Genomic DNA, 23,851 nt, shown 5'->3' with positions numbered 1-23,851 from the left:
ATGGCCCCATGTACAAGAAGAGCTTGCCAGACTCCAGCACCAACGAAGAGACGCTGGGCTGCCCCTGTGGTCCTTCTTTATTGTGCACGCCCGTGGGGGAAAGAAATACCGCGGTGCGGACTAGCCCTTCCTCTGGAATGCTGCAGCTGCCTGCTCCTGATTTCATCTGCAGCAGGGTGAGGAATCTCATGGCTGGACCAATCTGCTGCAGGCCCATCGGCTCCCAAGACCCACTAAGAGTAGGCAGGTGATCAGATGAGCTGCCCTGAGGGAAGAGCAGGCGGGGCATCTCTGGGAAGATATGCTGCCCCTGCGGGCCTGACATTTGCAACATGGTGAAACTGCAGACCACCCTTGAGCCTCTGCTTGGACCTGGTGTGTGGTTGCCCTGAGGCCACCACTATGAGCTGTTCCTGATTAATGTTGGGGTCTCCCCCTGACCTGCCATAGCAATTAGCTCAGGGGGTAGCGTGTCTTGCCCCTGCTATTGCCCTTCCTTAATGTGCAGACTTTACTTCTCCTGCCGTGATGTCTACAGACCGGGCTGCTTGTGCTACTGTGCCTCAGGACTCTAAACAGTGGAAGTAAGCGGGCCCTCTCCTCACTGTGCATGTTGTTTGATGCTGCCTTGGTACTGGGGCGACTGCAAGGAATGCCTCCGGAGCTGAGTATTACAGAGTTTGTACCATCTGTCACACCATAGCCCTTGGCCTGGGTTCCGTGCATTACGACTGCCACTGCACTCCAAGACTCTTGGGGCTGCTTGTGCTGCCATACCCCCCTGCCTGCTTGGTGTGGGCAAGTGGGCCCCAGGCAGTGACACGGAGTTGCGTTGGACCGAACTATTGGATCCTGGCACAACCGCACATACTCACAAAGGTGCTCAGGGTGCATCCTCGAAGTCCTCCGCTGAACATATAATCACACAAGTTGAGGAGCACAAAATTCATAAACATGAGAGTTTAACTTCCAAAATGTATATAATATTCAAAACATGCACGTGACAGCAAAACCAATACTTTCGAATAGAATGAAGAAAAACAAATCACATTCTGATTGTTTTTCTGTTTTCTTTATTCAAAAAAGTCTTCAAAGTGATGGGATAAAACAGAGCTACATGTCCAAACAAACAGCCTACGCTTTTCGTCCCTATTCACATGGGACTTCTTCAGGGCTGTCAGATAAAGAAAAAACATACATATGGACATAACATTAGAACACCAACCAAACAGATTACATTTAACATAAACAAATATTAATTACTAAAAAAGTGGTCATTCCTTACACTATTTATATACTATAAGGTAATTTTGTTCATTCTTCATATTAAAATCTCAATAGGCAGGAATGATTTTTTTTACAGACAATAGAAATAGATTTTCCAATACATACAAAGATTGTACATCAACACATTTATACAAAAGTTCATAACAGCAATTTTATTTAGATTTTGATTTCAAAAGACCTTTTACCCTGACACCCATTTGTATACAGGTTTAGTAAACTTGTATTACAGTGTGCTCAAGTGTAATGACTCGAGAATACCATATTATTTTTTTATACTAGACTCCATCCTAAACTATAGATTCATTCCTGTCCATCCTGTCTATAGTTTTGCTGACTCCTATTCCAATGTCCACAAATGGCAATATGACCATGCCTATAACCCATATATTCTTGTGGATAAGTAAAATAACACAACCACAACTTTATTTACGTAATCATGAGATCCACCAACTTCCAAAACCGGAGTACCATCTCTCCTCAAGCGTAAACATAGCAACTTACCAATAATTCACACAGAGGTAATCCTAGCTTCCAAGACAACATTTGGATTAAGTTCTGCACATAGAGCCTCTGTCAAATATTATATTCTAGAAATGAAAACAAGGAAAATAGCCTTGAATTCCAACCAGAAATCCTAGTGAACCTAATCAAAATCAAGACCAGTTTAGACCGCCACCAAGAACATTCTTACCTCACGTGTTTCCACTGTGAGTTCATTGCATGCTTAAAGTACCAGAGTAGCCATCTGTTTTGGTCGCAGTGTCCTGTTACCTCTCACGCTGTCGGCAGAGTACAAGAGTATTAATATTGAGTCCCTCAATAGCATGATTGCACACACTTCTTAAAACAAAAAACAGGCAAGTCGTATATGTTCACCTTTCATTATAGTTCCACATTCAAGCAGTCCATAAACTTCATACATTACTTTTCATCAGGCCATATTTTAATGGCCCCTTCCTGTGCAAATATGCACTTAAAGAAGCATGAAAATGTGCCAGAAGTCAGTACGGGCAGCACAACATCACTAATTCATTTTGCTTTTTTTTTTTAAACGCGTTCTCTAGTGTACCTATTTTTCAAACACCAAGTAAAGGTAAAGAAAGTCACAAGCTGATGTGACAAACGCGCCATCTATTATAACAGGAGAGTTCACTTCTACATGTAGGGCCTCTGTCAAATATTATATTCTAGAAATGAAAACAAGGAAAATAGCCTTGAATTCCAACTAGAGATCCTAGTGAACCTGATCAAAATCAACACCAGTTTTGACCGCCACCAAGAACATTCTTACCTCATGTGTTTCCACTGTGAGTTCATTGCATGCCTAAAGTACCAGAGTACCCATCTATTTTGGTTGCAGTGTCCTGTTACCTCTCACGCTGTTGGCAGAGTACTACAGTATTAACATTGAGTCCCTCAATAGCACGATTGCACAAAAAAACGGGCAGTGTATTGTTGCTCTTGGGTCCAGCGTACCTACAAACACCTGACGCACCGGTGGTCTGACATCCTGGACTGAGGCCAGGACCTGCTGGACCTGCTAGGGGTTGAGGTCATGGGGCTTGGTGAGTAGCTATTTATAAATATTATTACCACTTGTTTTCCCTATTAGCAAGCATGCTGCTCATATGCAGGTAAGTTTACAAATCTTATATTATGTGATTGTTATTCTTCTAGACAGGTGCTCGGCACTACCTAATTGTACTTGCTTGCAACTTTGCGCTCGCTTGGGCTGATTATGTAAGAACTTAAGTTAAGTAATGCAGACTAGAGAGAGACTCCTTTCCTTTGTCCTGTCACTAATATAGTGGTAGTTAGTATTAGTAATTTAGCTGTGCCCCCTCTCACTTCAGTTCTTAGAACCTTTTTGTAGATCATACAGTCACAAACAACCAACCGATTTGGTGTATGCATGCGTCCATCTATGCATTTAAAGACAAAATACAGACAGTAAATTGGCCCGTCAAAGGATGTTGAGAATGATTGCGAATGAGATTGGAACTTAAAAGCAAATATCATTTGTTGCAATTTATTCCAAAGTCTTTGGAATAGGTGGGCTAGCTAGGTTTAGAAAATGTGGAATCGATAGGACGGTCTGCGATACTAGTCTACTACTAGTCAATATGATTTAGGATAGTAAAATGTTATTGCAATTGCCATTTCATGTCCAAAAATCTTTTTGGAGAGATTATTTATTTACCACCAATTATTTCCTGTCACTTTCATTATATCTTACTGCAGCATCCAGGGGCAAGAGGTCGTCCGAGGCGGGTGAGGGACCTGGAGGTACCTCCCAGGAAGAACGCTCCTTGGTCGATGGCTCTGTAGGCCCCAGTAAGTCCTCCTGTTGTTAACATCTGTTCGATCTATCCGTTTCAAAAATCTTGTTATCCCTGCATTATCCTGAGGTATTTTATATTTCTAGTGTCTGTATTTTAACTCAAACTGTCTGTCTGTACTAGTTTGTCTGTATCTTCCTTTCTTCTGGTTTTCTAGTCAGCTTTCCCTCTCCCCATATATATATATTATAAACTGCCTAGTGACGGTACTGTAAGACTCAGAGAACCCATTGGTCCTTACTACCCCTTACTACTCTACAAGTACTAGTACTACTACTCTGCCGTGCAGAATGCATGCCCAATTAAGGTATTCTACCCATGTTTGTTGAGATGAGAAGGCTTTCTTTTACATTCTCGATCTGTAAAACGAGGGAGTGGTCATGGTCACGTTGGACACCCCAAAGTTGTATCTTCTTATCCAGGCCTAGTATTATCAGCAGCAGTTGATGGTGAATTGATTATCGTGCGTCATGGCTGGAAGGAAGTATGAGGAGGAGGAGGATGGCACCATTACATTTGCCAACGAGGAAAACTTTTTAGCTGATTACGATGTGGCCCTTCTCCGACCGGCGGTCGGAGACTTCCGGGCGCACCGTAACGGGCCACTCGGTTTACTTTTTTGACCGCCGCATTATAATGCTAGCGGTCGGAAAGTAAACTGGGTGGTTATTCCGGCTGGCTTCCGATGACCCGTTGGCCAATCCGAACCATCTCGCAATCCCAAAAGGCGGGCCTTCCGGCCCTTGGGATTACGATACACGGTTTCCGGCATGGTTTCCATGCTGGCCTGTCCGACATGGACACTATGTCAGAAAGCGTATTTGGGGGCCCACAGTAGTGCCCCCTTAGGTGTGCGGCCTCAATGGCCTTAATTTCTCAATGGGGAGCTTCTGTTTATGGCGGTAACACGAGCTCCCATTCAGAAATGGGAGGATGCGACCGAACAGTGTTCGGTTGCATTGTAATTAGCCAGTCGGGACCAAGACAGTGTCCAACCTCATAATCAGGCCCTGTATATCCGATTGTCCAGCCAGTTACCAACTCCTATTTCTTTTCAAAATCTCAGATTCACCATAAGCTCTAGCCACTCAGTTCAGTCCTTTACAGGTTGTCTTCTTTAGAGGCTTTACAAAAACAAAATGCCCACTGGGATAATTTATAATTTTTGATAGGACATACTGTTACTGTACCTGGATTGCTAGTGATGTGTGTGGGTGGGTGAAGGATGTGCGAAAGGTGAAAGAAATGATGCCTGCCTGCATGGGTGAAAGTGTACGGGTGAAAGAAATCCTCTGGGCGGTTTGATGGGTCAAAGCAAGGACGCATGGGTGGTTAAAATGACAAATGTCTGTTGGCTAAAGGTAAGTTGAGAATGCTAGCCATGTTTGGATGGATGGATGGTACTGGTATTCATAGTTAAGACTGGATGAAGAGGATGTAAAACTTAAACAGTGACTAAGTAGCAAAGCCAAGGGTGAAGAATACAAATAATGCTAGAAGAAAAATGCAGTGAAAAGTTGAAAAATCCCGGGAAAGAAGAGTAAACAAGGAAGGTTTTTTTTATCAAGGTTTTTGATTCAAAAGTTTCAGCGAGGTTGTATTTCAGTCTATTCCCTTGACTCACAGTAGTTTTCAAGCACAACATATATTATGTACCCCTACCCACCCATCATCATCAATCGCCTCCCTCCGAGGCCCACTCTCACCCATGGTATTTCACCAGTGTCAGCCATGCGTGCTCTATCGGCTGCATGGTTTAAATAGCAGTATCTCATGTTGTGCTGTATATCATTCATATATTAGTAACTATTCATCTGCCTTGTTGTAGTCAGGGTGAAAGTGAGCATTTGATTTAACAGTGCATGGCCATAATGAGAAAATACATAATTGTGTGGTACAATTGCCCCACCTGCAGAAAGTAGCAAATTATAACTCAACACAAGTATGCAAGTATGTCTGTCTAGGGTGCAAGCTGAGCTGGCATGCCTACATTAATTTATCTGAACCAGAGAGGAGAAGAATACTTGTATACTCCATAGTGCTTAATTGTATACTCCATAGTGCTTAATGCCTGGAACTGTAATCACATCAAACTTGAATGGGCCAAGGAATCAAGGGTACCAGCAAATGTTATGTACTGCTAGTGCTACTGTGCCACTATATAATTTTATGTGTTACTGTTTTGCTAAGAGTATTGGTTACAATTTGTCTTTTTTCTTTCTTGATATAGCTACTCCTGTCAATCCACCATTATCCTCACAACCCAACAGGCAGGAGATAGCATCCAGGACCCGGCAAAGGAAGCTGGAGGCCATCAGGGCCAAATACCAACGGCTGGTGGCCGAGGAGGAGGTGGCGGCAGCAGCTGCAGTCTCCAATGCCTTGGGCCCCAGCCATGCCCCAGGGCCTCCAGTTGTACAGCGCCATGGTCAGGCAGCCTACCACCGCCATTCATCAACCACTGTTGCTCCCCCCATAGGCTCTTAGCTGTTGGAGACCAATTTGGTGGTTGGGACTGCCGTCTACCTGTCAGCCAGTCCCTTTACTGCAACGATGACGCTCGTCTGCCTGGCATCATAATTAGGGCCAAAGTGCTGATTAGTGAACTGGGTCAGAGACTGTTACTTACTCTGAAAAGCTCAATCCCTCTGAAAGATATTAGAACAAGGCCATCAGAGGTGTTCTGACAGAGGGTGTTGGTTATATTCACAAATGGGCTTTATACATTGTGGGAAGTGCAAAGCATGTAAGTACAGTCCCAGTCCCAGTACTTATCCTCTTCCAAACAAAATGTCTAGAAACATTTCCAGATGCATTACATCCATATCTGATTAGTATGACCTGGAAATGTCCCTTCATGATGGTGTACATTGCAAGAGGATATTAGAGCATTAGAAGACCATTAGAAACATAGACCTACCATATACCATGGCTAGACACTTTGGGGATATGACCTGCAGCAACAGTGATGATTTAACGTTTTTTGGCTTAGACACGAATGTTAAGAATGTACATTGAAGAGATTAAGAAAATCACTTGAATCAAGATACATTTTGGACTGCAACAAACAGCCTTATAAACCCTATCCACATATGGTGTTTTACTTCCTATACAAAAATTGATAAGTTAAAACTTACTGTTAAACCGATACATTTTGTGTAGTTTCAAATGTTGATATGTTTTGGGATAACAAATCTATTGAATGACATAGAATTTCGGAACTTCCACTTGGGCAGGACAAAGAGATAATGTTTTAGAACATTGGTATAGAATTGGTAATACCATGGGACTGTTTTTTAAATATCTATGCCTGACTGTCTTTTGCTTTCTTTAGCTAAAATGTAAATATTGTAGTTAATCAGTACCCACTATTATGTATTGCCAGAGGGACTGGTGTTACGTTACAGGTATCACCAGGCATATTGTGGAATCATGTTATTTTGTAACATTGTGATTGTATACACACTAAGAAATGTATGAGGTTATTTTGTTTGTTGAATATTTGACATTGTGGATTAACGGATACCCTGTCTTCCACATCATGACATGCAAAATAGTTTGTCTTTTGTATCTGTTATGAAAGAAATGGATTCAAGCAGTGGTCTTCAAACTTTTCAGTATTGAGCCCCCTTAAGTTAAAATCATTTAGTTCAAACCATCCCGCCAACATTTTGGAGTGTGATAAATGTAGAATTGTTTTGAAGGCTAATTTGCCAACAATGTCATTCAGTTGTCCTTTCTGTACATGAAACATTAGCATAGACATTTAAGGAAAATAAGAATATACTAAAATTAGGTTCTGAGCAGTTTTTCTGTGCTTGAGAGAAGCTTACAATTCTGTTGCCAATGCTCTAATAGCTTTAATATATTGGTTGTATTTTTAGGCGAGCTTGTATGTGAATGTGTTCACGTGAATCTGAAATACTGCCATTGCTAGGACTGGGATTTCAATCTGCTTCATCCAGCACTATACTTGTGTTTGAGAAAGACCTGCTTTGGTGACTCTGCTGTTACCTGTTCTGAGTGTGTAGAAAGCTCCCTGTAGTTGCCTCTAGTGCATCTGTTCTGTATGAATGAAACTTGCATTGTTGCTGACAATGCAGCACAAGTTCTGTCTTTCAGTGAATGTCGCCCTGATAATGTCTGAGTATTTAATAAACGCCTGCATAGCTGTTGTCTGTTTATGCGGGAGCACAGCTAGCTATGCTGCTTCCAATGTTTTTCTTGTTACATATGCACATAGGATCATAACATTCCTATCTCTCTCATTGCTTCCTTCCCATCACTTTTTCTTACCTGTTATTACCCCGTCCCTAACACTGCTCCAATCTTCCTTTGCCTCCCCTATTTCCTGCTGTCCTTCTTTCCTGCAGTCCCCACTCCTGTCATTCTGCTCCTTCCCAGCAACAGCCCATTCTGTCCTCAATGTTCTCCAGCCGGGGCCTCTGAAACACTGGTGCTTAGGTAGAGCCAGCCCACCAAGCATCTGACTCCTCTCCAGCACAACCATACATTCAGAGGCCTGGAGAAAGGTACATCTTTTTGTGGAGCCTTCTTGATCTGTGGTGCTCTCTTAATTTTATGTAGTAGAAACACTAAATATTGCATACTTTTACTACTCAGTTCACCCACCTCTCCTCAAATTTAGCCACTGCAATGTGCTCGAAGAACAAGGGCCCCTTCTCTATGAAGAAGCCCAACTGCCAAAGGAAAGAAGACCAAAACATCCTATACCCACACACTGACAATGGCATATGCATTATTGACACTGTGTGGGTTAAGCTTGCATAGATCTACTGCGAACAGGGAAAACAAAACTTCGGAGTTTGGATGTCAGGCCGCCCCCACCCCAGGTGAGGCACCGCTGCCACATGGGTCCGTGCCCCACATTTTGAAGACCACTGGATGAAAAGTTATACGTGTTGGTATATATTATTTACACTGCAGTGGCAGTTGCCACTGTGCAGTTATGGTTCAACCAGTCTTTCCATTGAATAGGATTGTTTTTATTTGCCTTCAACTTTGGTCCATACGGGACAAAACTGCACCAACTTTCGCACTCGCTCAGCAACTGAGGTCTGGCATGTCAATTTTTGTGGTCTTCTGTGAACTGGAAAAGAGTTAGTGGATGAGAGGGTTAAAAATGTGTGTTTTCCCATTAGCCTGTAGCTGGGTCTGAACTGAGGTGGTGAAGTGAGCGAAAGAACGATGATGGATTCAACCCAGATCTGTGACTGGGGGTGAGTGTCTGAAAAGTTTCAGCGCTCCATCCATCATCTCCTTGTGTTTGCTTCCCATTTTAGCGCCCATGGGACATTTTGCTAGCACCTACAGCAAAATCTGCTAAACAGGTTTACCCTAAACTTGATATAAAATTAGAACTCTATTCAGAATGCATGCTCTTCATAGGTTTGCTTAAATCCGTTTAGTTGTTTTTGAGTTATTAGTGTATGAACAAAGCGCCTGTGGGCTTGACTGGACTAACACTTTTATATACCTTGTCAGGTGAATAGCCATTCTTTGATTTACTTATATCTTTTGCATTATTTGACAAATATGCATGAAATGTGTAAGACATGTAGTTTCATGAGCTTTCTCTTGCTATTTTCAAATTGGTGCCAGTTCAGCAAAGGAGGACAAGGGCAGTTTCAAGGGAAGGGGGGCAAAAAAGCGTCAATTTGCTAACAACTTTGTATAATCAGTCTTAGCAAAATCCGACGGAAGCTTGGAAGGATTTGTTTTTCTATTGCTATGTCAAATTGTATGCCATTCCATCAAATAAGATATGATTTTAAAAGCCCCATTGTAAATACAGCCCAGTTAGATTTTCACAGCCCCCTGACAGGATAACAAATGAACCAACTTGCCAACAGGATGTGAGACACGCACCTCTCATGACTTACCTGAAGATACTGTGTATTGCATAACAATCATTCTTGTCTACAGAATTTTATTTATTAGTGAGTTCTGTAGTTGCACACAATCAATCTACACTAAATATATTTTTTAAATATTAAAGTCATGCCCTGGTGCAGATTATATGAATAAGGGTTCAGAAATTAAAATAATGGTGAAAAGTAAATATACAGTACATGTAAATATGAGAGGTAATTCAATGATGGAATCAATCAGTATCGGACTTCCTCCTTTTCTAGCTCCTAAACCATGCTCATAATGGCACCAAATGAGACATACAAATGAGTTACCTAGATGTCATTATTACACATACACGTTTCACTCATAGCTTTCCAATGTTTTGTAGTGTGTGCAGCAAGCCAGATTATTTTCTGTCTTTTTTTGTCATGCTTTGCTTGAGAATGTAACAGATAGTACCAGCTCACACCAGTGCTTGACCTTCAAGCACACTGTTTGCAGCTTTGACGCTCCATAGAAAACTTGAAGATCTCTCTGTCGAGATGCCTGTGCATCCGACTTATTCATGGTCTCTAAGCATTATTATGAGAGAAACAGGCCCTACTGTACAAGTCACACAACTGAATGTATAGCAGGTGCTACTGATGCACTGTCAAGCTACAGCAAAGCATCACACTATGTAATGAATATTCTTAATACATTGAATAATGCATTTATAATGAATAAATGAATTCTTTACGGGTCTAAAAAGCAGAAAAATGCAAAGCACATTCCAAAATTGAAGGGAGGAATCACACTATTTTTGATCTACTAATAACTTTGACACTGTTTGAGGGAACTGCAAGAAATTTGGCTGAAACGTAACATAAATAGCTTACTCTGTTTTCTTAACATCATGCTGGTCCATTAAAGAGAGGGGACAGATTATTTAAAGCAGAGGTGAAATATGTGTTCATTTGCTAATAGATTTGTCTCTGTTTGACGAATACACAGACATTAATCAAGTTTAGCTTTTTGTTGTCTAAGTCAAGTTTTGTGCATACCTATCAGGAGGAAAAGATAAATGAGGAAAAATAAAAGTTTAATTCACTAGTAACTTTGGATTTGTCAGATCAATCTGCATGAAATTTGGCAGACAGTTAGCAAATCAAGCCTAGTGTAAGACAGGGTAAGCCCTACCTCCAAACTCAGTTGTGCACATCAACAGAGGGTCGGCCGCAGGGCGTGGCTGTAGACCATGCGCAGTGCAGAACACATGCATGTCAGGTGAATGCAGTAAATTAAAACAAACCAGATGAAACTCAAGTAATAAAGGCAGTTAAAAGTTAGTTATGGTTCGGTGAACACAAAACTGGAAAAAATCACTGAAATTCTCCTGGGCAGTCGGAGGAGTATGTCAGTGACAGAACCAGAGTAGGCTCCTTCACTGACGTACTTAATGTCTGCCTGCTTGTAAATGAGGTGGGAGGACGAAGGGTTTGGGGGAGAGGGTCGCAGATGCAACAGAGTACCCTCGCGGCCAAATTTTAAATCATGCCCATTGTGCTGAAAATTCACAGTTTGCCACTAATAGGTCATGGTTTTCTTGGTGAGGGTGATCCTCAACATCCCTGGGGAAGTCCAGGCTTATTTACCATGTCTTTGCCTTCAGAACCTATGGCTTTTTGGTGAATATACACGAAAAAATTTGCTGTTAAATGCACCATTTGACCCAATGTTTTTAAAAATGGATTTGGGAGACACTTTTCACCCCTGTTGTTGTCCTCTTTATAAATTAATTGACTATAGGATGGTGCACAAGGAAAAAGTCCATATCCAGTTTGAATATCAAATCATCTTTTTTATTAGCATAAATCAGTATAAAAGTTCAAATCCAGCCAACGCATTTCGTTCCATACAAACAGGAACTTCATCAGGGCTCAAAATGATGTTTCGAGAGATCTTATTTTTTAATGAATGATATGGAACTATATCAAATGTTCAAATGTGTCAAACCAGACCGCACGACATGCACATTTGAATACCTAATATGGTATCAAGTATGGGGCCTGATAATGCCCATTGGTACTTGTGGTAGTTCTTTAATCAGCTGAAAGTACTGAATGCAGAGGATGTTACTAAGTACGCGATAGTACCATATCATTCATTGCAAATAAGAGCTCTCTAAACATCAGAAAGCCACAAAGTTTCTGATCTGGATAACAGTGGCATGTAACAGTGGTAGGTGCCGGAAGATTTGTGCACTGGACACTTTACCTACTGTGACTGGAGATTGAGATGCAGCAGAACCAGTCCGCTGCTGGAGTGTTCTTTTTTCCCTTTATAAATTAAGGCTTACTTGCATTCTTTAATGCAATTTGGGGTGTGCATTTCTTTCAAAGAGCGTATCACACAGTGTATGCACATAAAGGAGACGAGTGGTGCAAAAACATAATGTGACACTAAAATAACTTTTTTTGTTGGTGCCACCTACTGAAAGAACTTGCTGCCTCTGCCGCAAATCTTTACACACACATGTGCTTGCAAAAATATATCAAAAAGATATGCAGCCATTATTATTTACAAAGGGTATAAATGCCAAAAATTATAAAGATTTCAAAAATCAAAAATCGAAAGACAAATCAATGTTTAAAATAATAAACCCCCGCTCAGAGTGCTCTTTCACTGTTGGTTTCCTTCCTGAATCTCACTTTCCAGGTGTATCTAGCCAATAAGAGATCCACATGGCAATCTACATTGGTGAAAGTTCTGTGTGTCACAACACTAACCTGTATTTCGTGACCAAGCAGATGTGAAGGTGATGTGAATCCTCCCATTTCCTCTTCTTGTCCGCAGTGTTAATCACCAAGGTACCAAAGGTGTTGCACTTTAAAGGTAAGGAGAGGAGAAAGTGGTTTTGGATTTGGAGAGGAGGACACAATCTTCTTGCCTTCCCTTTGTCTTCTTTATTATGGGACGCGTTCTACTGCTGTCTTCTGGGGAATTGTTGAACCTTCAAATTCCTTACCTGTGAACAGTGGAAAGATAGCATTATATCACAAATAAGGCTCCTCTTTTCCGTTTCTACGGATTTTTACAGATAAATACAGACAGAAAACAATGTGTTTTCTGTCTGCATTTATTTTTAAAAGTGTATAAATACAGAAAATTGTGCTTCTTTTAAGTGACTCTCCATGCTGTCTTTAATGAATTGTCGCCCACCAGCTAAGCAGATTGACAGCATTGGAAAATAAAAACAGGAGGAAATCTCTTATCAATATACATTTGTGGTATAATGCTAATATTTAGTGGATGTATATGTACGTAATATTTGGCAACTTAAATAGCTTAATCATCAAAGTATGAGTGTGTGCCAATCAGATAAATAAATATGGAAATGTAGAGTTTTACAACTTCATTTATACACAAAACACAAAATAAATATGGATAAATACAGATAAAATATACCAAAAATAAATATGGATAAATACAGACTGAAATGTTAAAAAACTAAAAAATATTAACCCAGGAGCCCTAATTACAAAGCATTTACAATTGAAGTGACATTTATGGCATGATTTATACTTTAGCAAAGGGGATACTCCATCACAAAAGTGACGGATATCCCGTCTCTCATATTACAAGTACATTTACTCTATGGCACTTGTAATACAGCAGACAGAATATCCGTCATGTTGTCTAAATGAAGCCTTTTTGTTTTCATTGTGCTATCTCAGAGCCTGATTTAGATCTAGGTGGATGGGATACTCCATCTGACTGAGAAGAGACCAGGGCTGAGCAGACCTTAAGCATTGCATGTTGGAGTCCTGAATAGCCAGGTTTTAAGTCCATTGTGAAAGGTCCTTTCCATTGGTTCTGCTCTCAGGTTTTGCGGCATGAATACCAAATCTTAGCCACCAAATAACTAAAGGATTTGGCCTCCAATCTCGCCTGGAAACACCAATTGCCTTGCAGGTGTGCAGGACCTCTTCCTGTGCAAAAAGCTGTGCCCCAAGGTAAGTGCCAGAGCGACCGGAATCTGCTGGTATGTGCATCAACTGGCCTCTTTGCACTCGTTCTACTGTGCCCACTCCTCCCAATAGCAGCCTGCCACCTGTGGACCATGCTTCACATGGGACCTGTCCCCCATGCCCCTCACCTGACTCCTCTCCCTTCATGTCTCTCCTTGTCTCCCAACAACTGCTGTCCTTTATTTACCTTGACACCCACAAGTCTCCTCTATGTCTACTCTCCTGCTGCCTTGTGACTAATCTGCTTCCTTATCTGTTCCCCCACGACCCCTGTGCAACCTTCCTGCTGTAATTTATTTAGCTCTCTCCTCCTCACCTAGCAGGTTCTTTAGGCTACCACCGTGCCCCTGTGCCCCCACACACGTTTCTGCCCTGTGGACTGTGGGGGACGTAGGTTGTCTGGTGTGAGACAGAGAACAGAGGTTTTAAATTGCAATCTGCACAATGTGCACCAAACACCCTCCTCTTCTAAAGTTTATGCCAGGTCACAGATTGTGACTTGGCAGAGTCTCCGGCACTGACAAACTGCACAAGCAATTGACATTTTTGTGACAAGGACATGTTCTGCACACTTTTTTATTTCAGCCCACAAATGTTGTTATTTTACCACAAACCTAGCTAACCCAGGCCGCAAAATCCTTGTGGGTTTGGTATCATTCAGTTCTCCACAGTACTGGTTTTCAAAAACACAACTGCCTTTTCTAGCATTTGAGTTCGCTCCTTAAGTAAAGAGTTTTTGTGGATAATCAGGAATCAGTACTTCATATTTGTTACATTTGAATGTGGCAACTAACCATGTTGTTTACTTGACTGTATCTGTCTTTCTTTTCTTTGGTCCTGAAGGTGACCAAGTAGGCCTGGCTTCAGGGATCCAAATAAAAGCCTGACCCTGGATGAAGGAGAATTCCGATCTCAGCTGAGAACAACACCCATCATCAACAGGTAAACAGGGACTCAACCAGAAGAATCCTCTAGTGTTTGTGATTGAAGACTAAGTGGCACAGTGGAGCTTGGGCGCTGTTGACATAGGACTGCACTCAAAATTGCCACCACATCCCATTTTACTCTGAGATCTTGGCTTAGTCCCTTGTAATCTCAGGGTTTTACACAAACTGTCCCTAAGACCATGGAGGTTAGTGCTGTCAGACTACCTGCTCTTACAAAATAAACAAAACTATACATGGGGCACACAACACTGCAAGGGCATGGACAAGGGGCAAGACAATGCTGAATGGGACTATAGTGGGGTGGCAGTGCTGAGAGCCTAATAGTTCATGTAAAGTAATGGGTCACATAGTGCTAACTTACTAAGGGGATTGATGGTCAATAAGTCACCAAAAGATGAGCAAGTTATACAGGACATAACACCCTGCTGTCAGAAACAAGGTAAGTGTGAGGTACTGCCATCATGTACTCATTAATACCGTTCAGGAGTGATTAGATCCGAGAAACTAATGTTGAAGCAGCAGCAAAGGTGCAGAAGGTACTGAGCGCAGCAGATGCACAGGGGACAATTAAGTGTTTCTTGTTGTTGGAGGGAAGGATCAATGTCATAATACTGATGTAAACAATATTGAATCCCAAACATATCAGAAATTAAATATTGTTTAAAAAAATATTGCTTTCCTATAATTATCTACTAAATACACAAATATCGATGACCAAATTATTGCAGTTAAAATCATCAATTTTTACTTCTATCGATAACACAAATATTGGAAACTACAATATTGCTACCTTTAAATAAACAAATAAAATGACAAAAATATCAAAACACATAACATCGACTACATTAATATTGCTAAATATAAAGCCAATAACAGTATTTTGCATTAAACAAAAATAAAAAATAAACTCAAAAATCATTTGTATGTAATCTAACAATATTATAATAATTTTATATCACTAAACTTTAAACACAAAAAAATTACATATTTCAATAAATCAAATTATGATTGAACTAAAAATACTTACAACAACTGATGAAATATAAACATTAAACAAAAACAAATGTATATTTATACATAAATCATACACCCAAAATAACACTAAAAACCAAAATAACAGAAATATATATGCAACACTATAAAATGAACACTAATTAGCGTCCACCATAATAGGCAATAACTGAGAAAAAAATTCAAACCAAATGAGCACTAAGCAATAAAAACAACTGTAAATCAAACTTACAAATATATAATCAATTAAAATATTAATTTAAAATTCGCACAAAATGTTATCACTTACTAGACCAAATACTATGAAAGCTGCAAGACAACAATATTCAGATGGATTTCCTACAGAAAATCAAGAAAACAGAAGTTGGAAGAAAACTTACAACTACCCTCTCAAGTAATTAAGTCATGTAATTAAATAAACTTGAAAACAAATGAATTTAAAAAAAACATTAAGGTATAATTAACTGACAAAACATTCATAAACTTTAGAAACTACAGAAAAACTGCAATCGACAAACTACAAACCCCCCAACAAACTCCAGCAACTATGTACCTGGAAAAAGGCACATGAAAAGGAAGTAAATGTATAATAGTTCTAAATATCACTTCAACCTTAAATGCAACAACCAAAACTAAAAGCCCTCAACCCCTACTAATTACCCAGAAACAAATGTTTAAAATTAAACTAAAACAACTTTTTTGCCTCAACAGGAAAGGAGTCACCTGATCCACATTATAACACCTCCAACAGAAAAAAGAAGAAAAGGGACTGCAATGAGTATCAATAATGCAAATGTAAGTATAAAATAGAAAAACATTGCCATACGTTTGTGTGTACATTTCAAATGTAAAGTATAATTATTAAACCTTTATTTATTATATTATTACATTATTTTCAGATATAATGACAGAAAGAGAAAGATACATCACAGAAACGGGAACAGTTACTCTCTAATAGGGCGACACTTACATACAAGAAAGTACAAGCACTGAAAATGTTAATTGGAAATATACAACATATTACTCTAATGCTCGTAATGGGGGACTACAACAAAAAATGAAGTTGTTATTAATGTGAGAGAACATAATTATCCCCAAATGTAACAGAAATGTAAGTAAGGCATGTACTACAAGATTTAAAAGAGACAAGCACTAGTTCCCAATAGCACACTACTAAAATACTAAAAGATATCCCCCCAAACACATCATAGAATAGCTACCAGCTATACCCACCTTAAAATGCTTAATAGCACAAACTGAAAAAGCCACCAATGATACTTCTCTTGCTCCTACAAGATACCAAGATATCCAGATTCCCAAGCACAACCACCAGACATAATGAAGAACACTTCCTCCTACATGACAACCTCAATAATCAGAAACACATTATTGTATTTGCTACCCCAGATAACTCATTAAAACTAAGCCAATGTCAAACATGGATGATGGATGGAACATTAGAAATCTGCCCCAAACCATTTAATCAGATATACACCATGCATGATGAATACCATAATACTAATATACCATTCATATATGCCTTGCTACCTTATAAACACAGTAGCACTAACTTTGAACTATTAAAACACATTACAATGAAAATAACCAACTACTCCCCACATAAAATAATTGACTTTGATCAATTCATGCTGCAAACAATACTTAAACTATACCCGCACATAGCCATAGACGGCTATTACTTCCATTTTAAGAAAAGTATTTGGAGACATCTCCAACAATCTATACTAAGTGTAGAATATGCAATAAACAGTCAATTTGCCTTTGAAATAAAAAAACTATGAGTACACTAGCCTATGTGCCTGTACCAGAGGTAGCTAACCACTACAACTTACTTATATACAGTCCATTCTGACAACAAAACGAAGACACACTAAGGGGCTGCTTATGAGTTTGGCGGTCCATTGGACCGCCGAACCGATGGTGTCGGTCCCTGGAACGCAAGACTGGGGGTCCACCCACCATATTACGATTACGGCGATGCGACAGCCATAGTCCCGCCTCAACCGTCAGGGATCATGGATCCTGCGGTGGTGGCACAGCGGTGAGATGCCCTAATATGCTGGTGGTGCAGCTGCAGCACCGTAGAGCATATTAGGAATTTCCTCACCGCCACTGTTTTCATGGCAGTGAGGCTGCCATGAAAACTGTGGTGGTAAGGAAAGAAAAGGGGCCCTACAGGGCTCCCTGTTTTCTTGGGCCATGGGGTGCATGCAGGGGTGTGTGCATGCATTCCAGTTCCTGCATGGCATGGACTGCAGAGTCCATGCTGTGCAGGAAGTGTCTTTGATGCTCCCACTATGGTGCCCTTTTTCCGAGGCACTGCCGAGGGGCCGCCAAAGAAACGTCCGACAGACACGTGAAAACTTGGACACAGACGCCAACCCAAATTCCAAATACAATAGTGGAATGTCTATGACAGCACCATAGCTCAAGAAGCCAAAATTAATAACGCAGTTGAAGGAAGGCACAATGTCATCCAATGTACACAAAGGAGAACCCAACATACACTCTACAAATTCATAGAAGGCCGACAAAAAGAGCAAAGCAACCAACAACTATAAATTGAGCAATCAGTAAACCAAATTAAAAAAAAACTAGCAAACAAACCAGTAGAATGTATGACATGCTACAATGTAAAGTTAAATTCTTTATTAACAACAAAGGAGTACACTACCGAGAATAAATAGTAAAGCCCTATTATAAAATACCAAACTATCTACACACTAACCAATACACCTTACCATAGATCCACACCAGCATAACGAAAATATTGTAACTAACTAATAAACAAATAATTTTTATAGATCAGTCAAAACAGCATGCAATTAAAATATTTTTTAAATTATGTTTATTAATTAATTAAAATTAGCAAATCATCTACCACAGAGCACAACATGACAAATCAAACCAAATAAATAGAACCAAGTAAATGCAACATATAGAAATAGAAAATAACCCAATACAATTATATCAAATATACATACATAATAAAATATAACATTTCCCACCCACAAATATTAACCTAAATAAAACATACTATTCTATAGCTGCAGATCTTTGTCCATACACATGTTGTCAAAATATAATCTGACAAAAATGGAACAAATAAATCCAAAAAAGGCCAAAAACATGCAAAAATAAAACAGGTCCTATTTAAACCCAAAGAAACAATCCTACGTCATAAGGAACCATAAAACCCCTGAAATATTGTTTAAAAAAAGGAGACACTCAAGGAAGCCTAAAATCAAAGGAACAAGTAATACAAATATTGATTTACTAGAAACCAAAATAATTTCCTTTGAAACAAATGCAAATCCATGTGTCCATACAATAACTTTGGATCCACAATTCTGTAAAAAACATACAATACCAACTCATAGAAAACGCTATGTTCAAATATAATATAAACATTACATTCAAAGTATAGTATACAAAACACACGACATAACACAACATTATATAAAATAACAATAAAGTACTACCAAACTATGACTAGGCCTAAAACAAAAAGCTATTAAAGAAACTAGCATAAAGTATTAATAAAAATAACCAAAAACTAAAAACATAACTCTACTATTAACTAGTTCTACATACATATCCTATCCCTAAATCCCAATAGAAAACCTTAAAAAAGGTGTTAACTTAACTGAAGAACAGCAGCACCTTGATGTGACTCATTCCCAAAAAATGTGTTGAAAACGTACTACAAAAATAAAGATAGCTGTAAAATAAATAGCTTCTAAATTAAACCAAAAAAATTACTATCTCCCTATAAAAAACAATGGGACTTTAAATACAATTGTCAAAAAAATGTTTAAATGTGTACAATTTGTTATAAAAATGTAAAACATATCAATGAATGTTAAATGAAAACATACAACAGTAAGGTAAAGTATACAATAAATATTAATATTTTTAATAACATACTGTTGTTTATAATATACTTAAAAAACTACATAAAAGATGTTAAATAAAAAATGTTGTACAAATGTATATATATAAAAATATTTAAATGTACCAGACTTGGAAAGAATTATGTTAAAAATGAAAAATGTCAAACAATGTTCTGAAAGAATATATAACTTGTATTTTATTTGAAAAATGTCTTTCAAATGTTACGATGTTCGGTTTCTGACAGGTTTTCCATGCCGGCCTTTCTGACATTGAGAGCCTGTTGGAAAGCAGGTTTGGGGGCCCCTGAAAGGACCCCTTCTCCTTGCGGACTCCGGTTGGGGGCCGAGGGGGCACCTATAGTGCCCCCTGTTAATCCCTGCACCTTGTGGCAGGCACGTTGAGGTACCTGCAATGCGCTGCAGGGATTAACACAATCTTCCATTTCTCTATAGGAGCTTGTGCTAGAGCTGGTTTATGGCGGCAGTACAAACTCCCATAGAGAAATGAGCATTGCGTTGTAATTGCGGTGTCGGGACCGCCGACAAGAGATCGGTCGGTCCCGAGAGTGTGACTGTGTAGGTCGGCGACAACTCCGACCGACATCATAATTGAGCACTAAACATATAACACTTACCATTCCCACTCAAATTTAACACATGTAGATGATGTTGTTGGACACTAAATGGTTAAAATGTACTATTCACACTCCAATCCAAGCCATTTAGGGGAAGGCGTTGGACTGAGGAAATATGAATTTTGTGATCAGTTATGTCCCCTATCGTAGACCCCAACGGCTCCATGTACATGCTATACGTACATGTATGTTCCCTCCTGCTCCAGTTTTGAAGACGCAAATATATGTGCGTCCACCGTCAACATGTCCTCTTCCAGATCCACTATGAATGGGTCAGATATTCCTTTCCTAAGTATGAAAGGCCACCGACTTTATGTGGTTCACTTTCCACATTTTACAGATTCAGGCGAGTAGGCCCGAATTCTGTCATCAAGCCTTTTCCTGTCTTCTGCCTCTGAAAGCTCCAGTCTGAGCCTGCATCTGTGACCATGAACTTTGTCTTACTCCCTGCGCGGCTAACGGTGCCTGATCCAGCCCGTAGCTTGCCAAAAAACTGTATTTCACCTTCAAGATTATCTCCTCCGCCCCTCATCCGATGCATTCCTGTCTAGCAGTTTAGGTAAACATTCCTCCAGCTACCGTGCAAAGGGGCCAGGCCTCGCTGTCCTCATGCAAGTAATTCATAAACCCTGTTACCATGGAATATTCCTACCCCCTCGCATCTAGTGTAGACACTTAGACGCTTGTACACGCACTAACAGTCAGTATAGTCAGTATAGAATAAGATTCTATCCTAAGAGACCTCTCTTTTTGGATAACACCGTTCTTTAAACATAGGATATTAGATATGATTTGGGATTAGGTTGACATAACCCCAGACTTCTGTCTCCACATGTAGAGCTAAATGTCAAGTCCCTTTCTCCCTCTAGTTGCACGTCAATCACACGTCATGCGGCTGCGCACGCATCTCTGCCAAATATTTCTGCTGACATTGCAGAATTCTCTTATGGATCCACCCATTTATGACATCATGTATGATGACGTTGTCTAGTTACGCCTACTCTAGTTACGCATGCATAGTTTATTTTTCTTATCAGTTGATACGCCTACTGCATCTGTTTTACTGTAATGCCTCTTCTATAAAAATGATTACCTGTCAATAATATATGCCCTTCCTTCCTGAACTTTCGTGGTGATGGAACAGAACGCAAACAATTCGAATTGTGTTCCTTTGAATAGGAATAAAGCCTTTTTAAACCTCTAATACCACGGATTCTGCCTCTCATTTTACTGAGTTATTTTTAATAGACTTTACCGCATAAAAAATAGTACCGGTAACGAAATATTTACCACATAAATTGGCGCCCGAACAGGGACACTTTCTCATCTCACGCGCCGGCGGTGCGTTGCAGGCCCGGTCTCCTGCCACAGCTGAACGGACAAAAACGCGTACCCGCAGGATTTCCTGTATCTCCCTCCGGCCAAGCGGGGACGACTGAGGCTGCGATCAACACCCAGACGAGGCGGTGAGAAGTGCGAAGTATCCCGACCAGAGCCTAGCTGAGAGAGCAAGATCCGAGGTATACAGAGACCCGCCAGGTTCCGAAGTTCCGAGTCCAGTCCGGTCCAGTCCAGTTTCAGTTCCGTTCCGAGGCCTTCCGTTCCGAGCTACCCGGTGAGTACCATTACCGGGGAGGCATTTAACGTGCACATAGTCTGTGCCGGTCAAGACGGGTTTGGGTACACAAATCCGGTCTGCACTGTTTTAGCAGTGTATCTGTACTGTTTAGCAGTATATATAGTATGTTTTGCATATAAATAAGATAAATAAGTATTATCTAGTGTCAGTATAATGTCAGTAACTAGTTTTCTATTAGTTATCATTGTTCGTAAAACTGTTAAGTGTTAAATGTTTTAAATACGTTCTATATACTGTGGTGTGAATGACTGTTCATTATTGTGTTTTTATAAAGTGTGTCCCAGTAATAAGGTCTAAAAATGCCGCTCTTCTCGAAACTAAGACAGATCAAAACTAGAAAAGGAGTACTCGAAGAAGCTGTTCCCATCCCACCGAGGGACACTCCAGGGTACTTTATGTATCATAAGCATGGCCTAGATGCCGTATTATTTCTTGATTTATGGGTGGACTACACCAAAGAATTACCAGAGAGTCAGAGATGGCCCGCAGCGGGGACCTAGGATGCAGATTGCATCATGAGAGTAGAAGAAGAATTATGGAAAAAGAAAGCCAGACAGTCACAGAAAGATGCCATTGAATTATGGTGTAAAGAATCATATAGACGTACAGAAAAAGCGCTCAGACAGGAAGAGAAAGGTAGAGAAAATTCAAATAAAACCCGAGAAAATCTATTACTTGAGGAAGGTACCCGAGTAAAATCAGAACAAATAGACAGACAAAGAAACGCTCTTATGAATGGTATGTATCCACTTCTGGCTGAAGGGTTACCTAAGGCTACTCCGGAAATACCAAAAGACTTGCCACCTCCATTGTTTCCGATAAAAGCACATCCCAAGGGGCATCCTAGAACCGCACAAGATGTTTTCCTTTCCTCCTATTTAGATGACGCAGCTCCCGAGTATGCTAATACCGCACCACATAGACCGCTTGCCGATGGTGCTCATCGCCAAGATTCTCCGTCTGTACCTCCACAACAACAAGCTTCGACACACATTCCGACAAGCATATCTGTTTCTACAGCTTTTCCCGCAACGACGGTTGCTGTCTCACCTTCAACAAATCCTTTCACGTCCAGCACCCCAGACGGTGCTACAGGAGGTACAACAGACATTTTTTCTACGCCACCCAGAGGAGATAAATTTTCCCTTAGAGAATTAGCACACCAACGTACGCCCAAACTAGCAACCCCCGACATGCTCAAGGAACTTCTAGTAGATTGTAGATATGATCCTGTACCCGGTAAACGGGACGAAATGCTGCTGTCATCATTACGTATTCGACGAGCCGCAATATATTTAACGAAGCTACCAGGAATGGCTACACATTTAGAAAATATATATCACTTTGTCCAGTCAGGACGAGGTCCTGAAAGTATTAGCAGAGCCATGGAGTACCAGAAAGTGGAGGTACAGGGACAACTGTTACGTTTCCTCATAAACTGTGTAATCAGAAATCAAGACCGGCCAGGGGTAAATCCGGAAGAAATGCAAAAACTTGTCACTTGGGGTAAGAATATATCAGAAGGGAGACATGATAAATTGTTATGTATAGTAGCTATGTACCGAAAGATCCGCAAAGAAGTAGAACGAATACACGAAGAAAGATTAGAGGTAGACCCCACTGACATAAACAGAGAGGAGGAGGAGCAAGAATCAGACCAAGCAGATACAATAGCTTATGTAGGTAGAGGAAGATCCCATAATAATACCAGAGGTTTTAACGACCCAATACGTCCAATACGTCCAGAATGTAATAGACATCTTCCAAACCCTATGCTAAATGCAAAATCCCCTGAACACTTATTCCAAGCCGCTGATAAATTACTCCGAGATCGAAGGGGGTACCACGTGCTCGATTCCATGGACGAACAAGAATTAGCCAGGTCAGCAGTACAATGGGCAGACAGTCCCGGCGAATACAATGACGATGTACTTGCACACACGTTTCTGAATCTAGACCCCTATGAACAGCGTCTAGCTAGTATATACATGATTCAACACCTCCTTATATTATATAAAAACCAACACTCCGATCCAGGACCCTTACCTGACATATTGACAGAACTGCTCACGAATATATGGAGAGGGTCAGGTACTGATTTGATTAAGGAAATTCTAGTATCTCGAAATCAATATTTAAATTTCGTATGCCCAGAACACGTTCCAGTTCCCATCATGGGGAGAAAAATGTATCAC

The 23,851-nt window shown here is 40.2% G+C and overlaps 1 long non-coding RNA gene across 1 annotated transcript in view; it reads right to left on the bottom strand.

Moving 5' to 3' along the window:
- Nucleotides 1–1,091: 1,091 nt before the first annotated feature.
- LOC146817653 (uncharacterized) overlaps nt 1,092–23,851 on the bottom strand; it is a 191,160-nt gene continuing 168,400 nt past the window's right edge. The window contains exons 2-3 of the long non-coding RNA XR_014962555.1: nt 12,269–12,507; nt 1,092–1,174 (exon numbers count right to left, since the gene is read on the bottom strand). This is a non-coding gene — a long non-coding RNA (uncharacterized LOC146817653). The remainder of the gene's footprint in view (nt 1,175–12,268; nt 12,508–23,851) is intronic.

This window comes from Triturus cristatus, chromosome 6, assembly GCF_964204655.1.
Source record: "Triturus cristatus chromosome 6, aTriCri1.1, whole genome shotgun sequence".
NCBI classification, from domain to species: Eukaryota; Metazoa; Chordata; class Amphibia; order Caudata; family Salamandridae; genus Triturus; species Triturus cristatus.
This window is presented reverse-complemented; position numbering and strand designations above follow the sequence as displayed.